The sequence below is a fragment of the Nicotiana tabacum genome, chromosome 16, assembly GCF_000715075.1.
Source record: "Nicotiana tabacum cultivar K326 chromosome 16, ASM71507v2, whole genome shotgun sequence".
Classification (NCBI taxonomy): domain Eukaryota; kingdom Viridiplantae; phylum Streptophyta; class Magnoliopsida; order Solanales; family Solanaceae; genus Nicotiana; species Nicotiana tabacum.
In genome coordinates, this window is record NC_134095.1 from 82,982,525 (window position 1) to 82,995,231 (window position 12,707).

The following is a 12,707-nucleotide window of genomic DNA, read 5'->3' on the forward strand; positions in this document are numbered from 1 at the left end:
ATATCAAGCAGCACTATAGATATATTAGAAGAAACTTGGTGATCTTAAATCACAAAAGTCAGTCACTGAAAATTGCACCCCTAATAAAATATTGTTAGAACAAATAGAATAAAACTGTTCCAATATATTTCACTCTTGTAAACTATGATACGAGAAGCTCAAGTTTGGTCCGTCTTTATATGTATAACGAGAAGCTAAACTTTGAGATATAGTAGGTATATCTAATTATAAAACGTATGTATTCTATTATTAAAAATACCACGTAGCAGCGAGTGTATCACACTTCTTTAATTGGGCTGAAGTCGTCTATCAAACTGCCAAGTTCTTGGGGGTAAATAGAGCCAAAAATAATTCAAGTGTACATTGAATGAGAAGTGTCAAGTTTAAGGAGGGTATGATATAATATGCTTTAAAAATATGGATCTTAAGATAGGTGAAACGGGTACCAACTAAAGAAATTTATTTTATAGGAGATATGAACATACTCAGATGACTTTATTTTCCCAAAAAATACATAGTTACTTTATTAAATACTATATAGTTTTGATAACTATGATTATCCAAGGAATTAAACAGTAAAGCTCCTTTGTTGTTATGCAAAGGTTCTAAACCTGAAACCATTGGTTGCTATATCATGTTTTGAGAGTACGTAGTACTATACCTCTCGGAATGGGCTACTGGACAACTGATTGTGCGGCGCAACATCTTAACCTGAATGAGATAATGGAATTTTTTAATATTCATTACTACCACAATATTTCAAATCTTACTAGACAGCAATGCCAACTCAAATTTATAAATAACTACCTAATCAAATCAGCAGATCAAGCCAATCTGAAAAGACTAGCGAGAGCGATTAATGTAGGACACGAATAAAAAATGCTGAAATGACGATGCAAAAAACATATTAACTAGAGCAGTTATAACCATGAAATTAAATGGCTTCAACAACTACATACAGTCGAAAAATATTCCAAAATTCATATTCAAGTCAAGAAGAAGATTTGCATTGCAGAAATTAAAGAAACAACGCCGCCGAGTAAATGAAAAAACAAGAAGGGAATAAAACGTAAAAAAAGAATCAGCAAAAGTTCATAAAAACTGCGCTCTAAGCGAAAATCGAACCAAAGCTTTGATTTCCACATCTTTGCCAACGCAGCCACCGTAGCTTTCGCTCAATGGGTGCTTTCACAGTTATATGTCAAAATGCTTAGAGTTTCTGTATAAGCATATGCTTGTACAGAACAAACTTTAGCCCCTGATCCTTGTGCTTTAGCCCCCAAAACAAAGAAAGAAGCTACAGATCGAGAGAATAAAAAATGTATGGTCCAACGACTAATTACTTACAGCTATATATGTCACCAAATCTAATCCCAGATGGAAAGCTGATTTACCAGAGTACCAAGAAGAGGGCTGAGTGTCCTGTTACTGGAAAAAAGAATTCAATGGAAGGATCATATATAATATAAGAGCCTTTTTTGTGATTTTGAAGATCCAGAAAGAAGGAAAAGCTAAGCTTTTACCATCTTGTACTTTACTGTCTATTAGGTATATAGCAGGAGCCTGGAAGAGGCAAATAACCAAAAGTGGCTCAAGCTGGATGATAACAAATGATACCTACTCAACCATGCATTTATATTTCATGCAACAACTACTTCTTTCCCTTTTAGGAAACCTACGACTAGCATTTAATTAAGGACATGGTCCTTACCTATTTCAGCATTTATCTAACCTAAAAAAGGCTCTTCTTTAGAGGCATTTATCTGATATAATCTCTATTCAATTTATTTTTTTTAAATCTTGGTTTGTGAATGGCCTAAGTAATTAATTAATATGAAATAAAAAAATTGTTTGGTTCTATGTTCCTTTTTTCTCTTTTCTTGCTTGAGTTTTTCAGTGTAGGGAAATTCTGGATTTCTAGTATGTTTACCTCATAGTCTTTTCAAATAAAATTGATTATTGATTATCAAACTAATAGAAGTCATGTTGTTCCAACATTTATTCACCATTTTGATTTTGCAAAGTATTTCTAGAAAATGGATTAGACATTTGTTGCATTGAGGCTCTGGCTTGTGAAGTGACTTCTGCTTGTTTGTTTGTTTGTTTAATTTGATTTTTTGGGCTCTTTCTTCATAAATAATTTTGAAACAAAAAACAAACCAAGTTTTTGAATTAATCTCAAACCGGAGGTGAATGAGTAGAAAAATCGATCGAACTGAAAAAGCAGAATTTTTGCCATATGACTAGTTTTTGTTCCAAAAAAATATCATCATGAAATGGGAGAAAAGATCGAAAAACTAAAAATACTTTCTTTTTATTTTTAGTATTGATTCTATTAAAAACGTTGTATCATAAAATACGTGGGTTGTATAAAAATGATCCCACGAATATCAAGCCTAACTTAAACTTGATAAGAAGAAAGGACCCAGAAATGCAGATCTGCAACAGTGGGAAGAAAAGAAAAAAGAAATTATATGACTTGCTTGGCAGAAAACTGTTGTGACTTTAAGAAGAAAAAATAATTCTGGAGCTTATACACAAAAACAGTCAAAGAAACAAAAGATGATGAGTTAATTGCTTGAAAGTGATATCTATCGGACACTGTGTTACATTTATTAATTGTTGCATTAATTAATTAATGCATGCTGGTCTCTAAGCTTTGAGAGAGAGGGATGTTCTCTGACAGGAAAATACTTGCTCCTTAGTTAGTACTCCCTTCGTTAGTATTTATGTGAAGTTTAAGAAAAAATGAAGATTTTTGGAATTTGTAGTCCTAAACAAGTTAAAAGGGGTCCAGAGTATTTCTGTGGTTATAAAAACTTCTCATTAACGGTAGAATTGTAAGTTTAAACTAAATTATTACCAAATTTAGAAAGAGGTCATTCTTTTTGGAACGGACCAAAAAGGAAATAGTTCATGCAACAACTACCTTTTTCCCTTTTAGGAAACCTAAGACTTTAACCATTTTAATTAATTGCGCCCTACCTACTCAACCTATTCTTAATTTGTGTAATTATGCTAGTAAATAATTCATCTGAACAAAAATATACGTACAAGTTTTGTTTGGTTCTGACTTTTTCTCTTTTTTTGCTTGATTTTTCGGTTTAGAGATATTTCACTTTGAACTTCTAATTTGTTAATTAGCTAATCTTTTCAAATAAAATTAATTTATTATTATCAAACTAGTAAGAGCTATGTTGTTTTAACGTATCACAATTCACAACTAGCCTCGGATGACTATTCTGATTTTGTAAAGTATTCTAGTAGATGAACCAGACATTTCATGCATTATGGCTCTGGCTTGTGAATTGACCAATATGTTAATTATTTATTTCTTTAATTTATTTTTTGGGCCTCTCTTTCCACAAATAAATTTAGAAAATAATTGAAAAAATCAAAATTTTGAAATAATCTCAATCCCGAACCGAAATAAGAAAAAAAAAAATAAAAAGCAGAAGTACTTTTCTATAAAACTAGTCTTTTTTGCTTAAAAAAAGGGGAAAATATCTGGCATGAGAGGAAAAAAACCATAAACATTTTCTTTTTATTTTATGTGTTAAATCTATGAATATAATTCTAGTAGAAAATAATACGTGGGTTAGCTGGTTAAAGGCATGAAAATTTGAGAACGGTATTGGGAGATATACCATAGTTGTAAATATGGTGTAATATTATTTTTGTGTTTAGTTTTGGAAGTTGTATATATTTAGGAGACTGTAGTAGTGGTTGCCTTATTACTACGATAGCTTTATTTTAGCTTCAGTTTATTCAAAGAAGGACCATAACATTATTCTGTCTCAAACTCTTCATTGTACCAGAGCCATAACCCAGAAGAAATTGGGTGAGATGGCTAGCGACGACAAGAAGAAGGACGAAGACGAAGGCATTGGCTCAGAAGCAGCAAAACTCCCATGAATGATCCAACATCGCCATATTTCTTGCTTTCAGCAGACCACACGGGAATATGAGTAATTCTTGTGGTTTTGAAGGGCGACAACTATGATGAATGGGCTAAGGCGGTGAGAAACGCTTTTAGAGCCAAAGACAAATTGGGTTTTATCAATGGAATGATTACAAAGCCCAAGGAAGAAGGATTTGAACTCGATGATTGGTATATCGTCAATTTGATATTGTTTTCTTGGGTCTTTAACGACATAGATCTACCACATCGTTCTACGATCTCTTACATGGAAACTGTTAAAGAACTATGCGAAGACTTGAGAGAACGATTCTCAATTGGTAATGACATGAGAAACACTAGTTGAAAAACGAACTTGCATCCTGTAAACTAGGAGGACAGACCATTGCTACGTACTACGGGAAATTGAAGAGCATGTGGGAAGAACTTATTGGATATACAAAGAATCCAATATGTACATGTGGGGAAGCAGAGCACAGACTAGCCATGGAGTTTGGATACGGTTTCCTGATCGGATATCCATGGATCACAGACGCCAGACGGTATCTCTCCATGATGAAAGCGTACAAAGGAATTGGTACAAGAACGTGAAAAAGGAGAAAGTATATCAATTCTTAATGGGACTTGATGATGATGTGTTTGGTACTACACGTTCCAACATATTAATCATGGAACCCCTAACCACGTTGAATAGAGTTTATGTCATGATTATACAAGAGGAGCAACATCGATACGTTGCTCGAGCTAAGGAGGAATGTGCAGATTCTGTTGATTTTGTTGTGCAGTCTGTATTGGAAAAAAACTGAATTTACATTGTAGGTGACGTGGCATGACACGTGGACTGGTCAAACGGTCAAAACACAATAAATAGCCAAGAGGCACGGGTGACAACAGATAAGAGAAAAAGAAAGCAACATTGGCACGGACCATTACTAAAATAGGTACGAATCTCGTACCTATCCAAGACATCTAAAGACCGAAGATCGGAAGAAGTTGAAGATACGAATCTGATGACGTAAAAGAGTATAAATATAGCATTAAATATCAAATACGTTAGAATATTTGTTTTAAAAAGAAATGATTGTGTAACGTTTCTTTTAATGTCATTTATTGCTCATAATTGCCTCATTAAGACAAAGGCATTACCTCTTCTCCTAGGATTAGCTATAAAAGGAGAAGAACTCACCATCTGTAAGGATACGAAATATTATTGGAAACTTGCTGAAATACAAAACTATTTACTGCTTTATCATCATTCTCAAAAGTATTTTGTTTTCTTCTCCTGATTATCAGTAACCCGAATTTCTTTTTAGCTTTGACCAAAGACTCAGATTTTTGGTTAAACAAATTGGTTCCGTTACCGGGAATCTGATAATCTTTTCTTTTAAGCTATATCTTGTCCATTGTCGTCACCATGTCAAACAACAACACCGACAATAACAGTAATAACACATTGGGAAACCATGAAAATCAAATCCATCAAAATCAAGATGACGTGGTTCCCTCCCCTCCAGATTCACCACGTCAATCTCGTGAAGGCACTCCTGTTACTGAATCCCGTGCTGATCAACAAGAACAATCTGAACACTTTGAAGGAGTTACAACTGAAGCTTTACAAAAGCTAATTGATGCACAGGTCGGCAAAGCTCTTCAGGCACTTGTTAGTCGATTGCCTGCTGCACCACCCACACCAACTCCTAATAATAATACATTGGAGAATCCCCGTTCTGGTCTTGATAATTCTGGAAACGGAGCAACCCCCAGTGAGCCACAGGAAGGGGGACAGGTAATTCAAATAATTCATATTTGCAAAATTTAGTACTAACCTTACAGAAACAGATTAAGGAACAAAATGAGCGTATTGAACAAATCCCTGGAGTTCCGCCTGTAATAAAAGGAGTAGACATGGACAAATACTCACAACAACCATGGAAGCCAAGTGCTGCTCCCCTTCCAATTCCAAAAAGGTTCAAAATGCCTGACATCCCGAAATATGATGGTACTACAGACCCACGTGACCACGTGACTGCATTTACAACAGGCGTGAAAGGCAACGACTTGACCAAACAAGAAATTGAAGCAGTACTGGTCAAGAAATTTGGAGAAACACTCACCAAGGGTGCATTAACCTGGTATTCTCTTTTATCTGAAAATTCTATTAATTCTTTTGCTGAGCTTGTAGATTCTTTTATTAAGGCACATTCGGGAGCACAAAAGGTTGAGAAAAGAATGGAAGATATTTTCAAAATCAAACAAGGGGAGTCGGAGTTGCTTAGAAATTTTGTTGATAGATTCCAGCGTGAAAGAATGACTCTACCTCGTGTGCCTGACAATTGGGCTGCAATAGCCTTTGCAAGTAATTTAAATGACAAAAGTTCTGAAGCCACGAGACGACTCAAACAAAGCCTTCGAGAATTTCCTGCAACCACGTGGAATGATGTTTACAACAGGTATAGTACGAAGCTGCGAATTGAAGAAGATACCGTACCTAAGTTTCATCATGAAGAAAAGGGTGGTCCCCGAAGATCAGAAACTGAAAAAAGATCAGGTAAAAACAAGTACGATCCATATATGGGACCTGCAGGAAAAGACCCACGGTCGAAACAAGATAGCCAGAAATATGATAAAAAATCGAGGAACAGGGACTCTGGTTCTTCTTCAAAGTTCAGGAATGATCGGAACAGACAAGAATCATGAGATGATAACAGAAGTTTAAAGGCACGATTCGGCGGATATAATTTTAATGTCTCTACCTCCGAGCTTGTAGCTGATTTAAGAAGCATGGGAGATAAGGTACGGTGGCGAAAAGAGATGCGGTCAAATCCAAATAGACGCAATCTAGATCATTGGTGCGAATTCCACAATGATCATGGGCACAAAACTTCAGAATGTAGATTCTTGCAGAGTGAAGTGGATCATCTATTGAAGCAAGGATACCTCACTGAGTTATTTAGCGAGAAAGGAAAATAAGCTTATATGAAAAACAGGCAAGAGCCACCACAACCTCCTTCACCCAAAAGGACAGTGAATGTGATAAGTGGGGTAGAAGATATTCACGGCATAACCTACACAGCCTCCAACAAGGTTTCTAAGTTAACAATTACACACGGGAAACAGGTGCGACAGGTCCTAGAAAATGAAAGTATTTCGTTCGATGACGCAGATACCGAAGGAGTGACAACTCCACATAATGACGCATTGGTAATATCTTTACTTGTACATGATACTAATGTAAAACGAGTTTTGATTGATCCAGGGAGTTCTGTAAATATTATATTACTAAGGGTATTACGTGAAATGCAAGATGAAGACAAAATGATACCCAAGGCGCACACCTTATCAGGCTTCGACAATTCAAGTGTAGTAACAAAAGGAGAGGTAATTCTAACAACTTTTGCTACGGGTGTTGTTAAAGAAACTAAATTTCAGGTAGTTGATATGGAAATGGCCTACAATATGATCATGGGGAGACCATGGATACACGATATGGATGCTGTCCCATCAACTCTACATCAAGTTATTAAATTCCCATCACCATGGGGAATTTGCCAAATTCGTGGGGATCAGCAGATGGCTAGAAGTGTCAACGCTGTAACAAGTACGAGCACCGTAAATAAAGAAAAATAGCAATTACAGGAAACAGTTGAAGGTAAAAAAGATCAAACTTCAGCTGAACAAGAAAAGACAGATTTGGACTCAAGGCCTGACACAATTCAGGAACCTGAAGAAAATGAAAGCATCAAAACGACAATTGAAGAGCTCGAGGCAGTGATATTATTTGAGCAATGGCCTGAACGGAAGGTTTATGTCAGGGCCAATTTAAGCTTAAACATGCGAGGTATGATAATCGAATTATTAAAAGCTAACTTAGACTGCTTTGTTTGGTCCTACGCTGATATGATAGGGATACCACCGGATGTGATGACTCACAAACTCAATGAGGACCCTTCTTTCACACCAATAAAGCAAAAGAAAAGAAAGCAAGGTGCTTTCAATAACCAGGTGATTCTGGATGAGGTCCAAAAATTATTAAAAATCGGATCGATCCGTGAGGTAAAGTATCCTAATTGGCTAGCTAACACGGTGGTCGTACCCAAGAAAAATGGTAAGTGGCGCGTTTGTGTGGATTATACCGATCTAAACAAAGCCTGTCCAAAAGATTCCTTTCCTTTACCACATATAGACCAACTAATTGATGCAACCGCAGGTCATGAACTTTTAAGTTTTTTAGATGCATACTCGGGATATAATCAAATTAAGATGGATCCTGGTGATGAAGAAAAAACTTCTTTCATCACAGACAGGGGGACTTACTGTTATAAAGTAATGCCCTTTGGTCTCAAAAATGCTGGGGCAACCTATCAAAGGTTGGTCACCAAAATGTTCCAAGAACATTTAGGGAAAACAATGGAGGTATATATAGACGATATGCTCGTCAAAACCCAGCGATCTCATGATCATATTTCTCATCTATCTGTTACATTTGAAATTTTGCGAAAATTTAATATGAAACTCAACCCAGAAAAATGTGCATTTGGAGTTGCATCAGGTAAGTTTTTGGGTTTTCTTGTTTCTAACCGTGGTATTGAAGTGAATTCTTCTCAGATCAAAGCAATAGAAGAAATCCCTGATATCCTTACTAATAAAAAGGAAGTACAAAGATTAACGGGAAGAATTGCAGCTTTGGGGAGATTTATTTCCAAATCCTCAGAAAGGTGTTTAAAGTTTTTCTCTGCACTCAAAAAGCAAGATCATTTTGAATGGAATGAATATTGTCAACAAGCCCTTAGAAATTTGAAAGCTTATTTGTCAAAACCACCGTTGTTGGCAAAACCAAAGGTGGAGGAAAAACTTCTCATCTATCTGGCCGTATCTGAAGTCGCGGTGAGTGCTGTTTTAGTCCGTGAGGACCAAGGTAAACAATCTCCTATTTATTATGTAAGTAAGTCCTTATTGGAAGTTGAGACACGATACCCACAGCTAGAAAAATTAGCATTAGCTTTGATCATGACATCTAGAAAATTAAGACCTTATTTTCAATGTCATCCCATTAATGTAGTTACTGCTTTTCCGCTTCGAAATATTTTGCATAAACACCAACTTTCAAGAAGATTAGCAAAATGGGCTATAGAACTAAGTAAATATGAAGTTGTTTATCAACCCAGGACCGCTATAAAATCTCAAGTACTAGCTGATTTCGTGGCTGATTTTAGCCAGGGGATGCATTTAGAAGTAAAAAAGAATTACTAGTTTTTAATGGTGCAAACCTGGGGACTTGGTTTTATTCGCTGATGGTTCATCTAATGTAAAAGGGGCAGGCCTAGGGATAGTCCTCGTACCACCTGCGGGTGAGACTATTAGACAGGCTATAAAATGTCATTCTATAACTAACAATGAAGCAGAATATGAGGTTGTAATTGCAGGTTTAGAATTGGCACGAGAACTCGGCATAACACAGATTATAATCAAGAGTGATTCTCAACTTGTGGTCAATCAAATGCTGGGGACTTATACAGCCAGAGAGACGCGATTGCAAGAATACCTCGCAAAGGTACGGGAGTTAATAAAGCAATTCCAAACATGGAAAGTAGTGCAGATCCCAAGAGATGAGAATGTAGAGGCAGATGCTTTAGCAAATCTCGCATCTGCAGCAGACGTAGCAAACAATACAAATGCTTCAGTCATACATTTATTTCATTCCGTTCTCGAATCTGATAAAAACGAGGTAAATTCTAATCATTTAACATGGGATTGGAGAAACGCAATTGTTGCCTTTTTACAGCACGGTACCGTGCCTAATGACAAAGTAAAGGCTCACGGGCTTCGTAAAAAAGCTGCTCGATATTGTTTATATCAAGGAAATCTTTATCGAAAGATGTTCGGTGGACCACTAGCAAGGTGTCTCGGACCCTCTCAAACAGAATATGTGATGAGAGAAGTACACGAAGGACACGAAGGGGGACGGTCACTGGTAAGAACATTAATTCGCACAGGATATGATTGGCCTAAGATGGAAGAAGAAGCAACCAGTTTCGTGTCCAAATATGATAAATGTCAAAGGTATGGCAACAATATGCACAGACCAGCTGAGTTACTACATCCTGTTATAGCCCCGTGGCCCTTTATGAAATGAGGAATGGATATCGTAGGTCCACTTCCACAAGCAAAAGGTCAGGTAAAGTTTTTACTTATACTTACAAATTATTTCACTAAATGGGTAGAAGCAGGGGCATTTAAATAGGTACGAGAGAAGGAAGTTAAAGACTTCATATGGCGAAATATAATATGCTGCTTTGGAGCACCAAAGGAGATCGTGTGTGACAATGGACCACAATTCATTGGAGCTTAAATCATAGAATTTCTTCAAAGTTGGCAGATCAAAAGGATAACGTCTACGCCATACCATCCAGTAGGTAATGGACAAGCGGAATCTACTAACAAAGTCATTATCAACAACTTGAAAAAGAGGTTACAGGATTCAAAAGGTAATTGGCCTGAGGTGTTACCTGGAGTATTATGGGCTTATCGTGCAACGACCAAAACAGGCACTGGAGAAACACCATTTTCAATGGTTTATGGTGCGGAAGCCTTAATTCCAGTTGAAATAGGTGAGCCAAGCACACGGTACGATCAGGCAACGGAGGAATCTACTGATGAAGAGATGCGGGTCAACCTTGATTTACTTGAAGGAAGAAGAGAAGTTGCATTGATAAGGATGGCAGCACAAAAGCAAGTAATTGAACGATATTACAATAGGAAAGCACGCCTCAGATTTTTCAAAATTGGGGACTTTGTGCTTAAAAAGGTGTTCCAATCTGCAAAGGCTGCTAACTCAGGAAAGCTAAGTCCAACGTGGGAAGGACCGTACAAAGTCCGTGACATTGCGGGAAAAGGAGCATACCAGTTGGAGACAATGGACGGCAAAGTTTTACCCTCACATTGGAATGCCGTCCACTTAAAAAGATATTACTTTTGAGAAAGTACCTACGGTCAGGTATCACCATATTAAAATTTCTCTCTTGGATTATTAATATTTTACTAACGATTTTAGATGCTAGGCAAAACACCCTAACTCGTGCCAAATGATGAATCACAACCTGCAAGGCAAAATGGAGTATTCTTAAATTCCCAGCCCAGGGTTACAATTAATCTGATGGAAATACACACGAGTTAGTCAGTCTTCATCTATAATCGCACCTTCGAGTCCCGTATATCTTTCTGTTTCAGGAAAAAGGCTAAAGTAAAAGAAATAAATAAGTGCTCGAGGCTTCATACTTCACCGCTCAAACACTTGGGGGACTACATATTGTACACAGATACATGTAGAAGTGCAGATACGAATATCGAACAAAAGTCGGCCACAAAGAGACAAGTGTTGAGTAAAAGTTACAAAGTCTTCAGCATTCATGAGAATAACAGAGTCATCTCTCAAAACTCATAAACAAAGTCACCTCTCAAACCCTTCTTAATATATAAAGATAGGGTCATGGCTATGTACTGAAACAGGTTATGAAGAAAAACCTTGTTTATTCTATGTTATGTACAAATCTGTTACAAAAAAAAAATAGTTACGAGAAAGTTGGTTAATAGTCAAACACTTGTTAAAGTTCATGAATAGAAACTTGCCAAAGTTTTTTCATACAAAACGTGTGTATTCCTATTTCTTTCATCGTATTATAAACACCATTATGAAGTTGAGACGTCTTCTTCATTAAGTGTCGATAAAATAAAAGAGCCCTCTTTTATAAGCCTCATGTTGATAATCCATGAGAAGAATCATAAAGCATTTTAAAAGAATAAAAATGCTAAGCTATTCTATAAGTCCTAGATAAATGGGCAAGAATAAAATATACGGAAGTACCAATAAAAACTTCTTAATATAAAAGACTAAGTACAAACTTAGTCAGCAAAATATTTATTTTTTACAAATGCCCCATTATAATAACTGGGGACTTCGTCAAAAGATCCCTTAAAGTTGCCAAGGGATAACACCACCAATTTATAAAAACAAAAACAGCAATTTCATTTTCAGCTAGTCACTGAAGGGGTTGGAACATCAGAAGTTGCAATTTTATTTTCAGGAATCACAGGAGCTTCAGCTTCTATGGAATGTGTCATAGAAGTTTCACCCTCGGGAGCCGGAATTGCAACCTCAATTGCTGCAGAAGCTACTTCTTCATTTAAAAGCTCTTCCGTTCCAGGAGCTTCAAGTGCAGGAGAAGGAGTATCAACAGGTTGTTGACTTTTCTCGATAGTGTCTAAGAATTTGGCTAATTCAGATTGCAAATCGAAGCTTTCCTGAGCAGCTTCCATCAGAGCATCACGGCGAGATTTCAGGAAAGCCCAACTCACCTCTATGTTGAAGTTCTCCTCCAGAAGTCCATACTCCCTTTCTCACATGGCAAGATCATTCTTCAATATTTGATGTTCAGCTAAATGGGAATCAAGGAAAGCTTCAAGGGAGGCATGAGAGCTCTTCAAAGCTCGAATCTCGTTAGAGGAGGTATGTAAGTCAGCTTGAGCTTGAGTCAAACTTTGCACTAATTCTCCTGCATATTCTTCTTTCTTGGCTAAAAGTGCCTTAAGCTCCCTGACTTCTTCACTAGCCTTTGATAATTGTTCTAACATTGAGCACTCCAAAAGCTCTTTATATCTTTTAAATTGGCTTGAAGAAGCCTTGGCAGTCGCTAGTTCAGAAGTCAAACCACGTTTTTGCTGCTCCAGGAGATTTCAACTTTCTTGCAACTCCTCTATGGTCCCCTGAGCATTCTCAAACTGTTATTTCCAA

The 12,707-nt window shown here is 36.8% G+C and overlaps 1 pseudogene; it reads left to right on the plus strand.

The window, feature by feature from the left end:
- The first annotated feature begins 3,911 nt into the window (after nt 1-3,911).
- LOC142170302 (uncharacterized) overlaps nt 3,912-12,707 on the plus strand; it is a 46,903-nt pseudogene continuing 38,107 nt past the window's right edge.